The sequence below is a fragment of the Octodon degus genome, unplaced genomic scaffold (genome assembly GCF_000260255.1).
Source record: "Octodon degus isolate 3935 unplaced genomic scaffold, OctDeg1.0 scaffold00063, whole genome shotgun sequence".
In the NCBI taxonomy this organism is placed as follows: domain Eukaryota; kingdom Metazoa; phylum Chordata; class Mammalia; order Rodentia; family Octodontidae; genus Octodon; species Octodon degus.
Genome location: NW_004524639.1, coordinates 5693257 through 5693886, shown reverse-complemented (window position 1 = coordinate 5693886; position 630 = coordinate 5693257).

Genomic DNA, 630 nt, shown 5'->3' with positions numbered 1-630 from the left:
TGGACAACTTCATAAGCTTGTCATGTTCACCAAACATTGACATGAGAAACCTGTATTTCTATTTAAGAAGAATAAAGAAAAAAGTAGTGTTAAAATTAACTCATAGGAGTGTGCGGAGAGCTTCCTGCTACCCTGCACCGGCGGGCCCAGTCCCAGCCCAGGCGCAGAGTGGGCTCGACCCTCTCCCAGCCCCTTGGGCCGCCCCCCACCACTCTGCAGTGCCTCCCCCACCTCGCCCACAGAGTAGGATTTTCTGCCGAGTTCCAGGAGCCCCCAGACCCAGTTCTAGCCCAGGTCCGGTGAGTGTGCGGAGAGCTTCCTGCTACTCTGCTCCGGCGGGACCAGTCCCAGCCCAGGCGCAGAGTGGGCCTGACCCTCTCCACCCTCTCGGGCCACCCCACACCGCTCCGCCTTACACCCTCCACCCGTCCCACCGATTAGGAATTTTTGCCCTGTCCCGGAGCCACCAGACCCAATCCTAGCCCAGGTCCTGTGAGTGTGTGCAGAGAGCTTCCTCTTCCTCCTACTTCCCCTTGCCCCCTCCAGGCACAGCTCAGGACTGGCATACACGCCTCAGGTGTAATCCTGCAGCTGCAATCCCTGCAGGGGAGAGTGTAGAGGATAGATCCA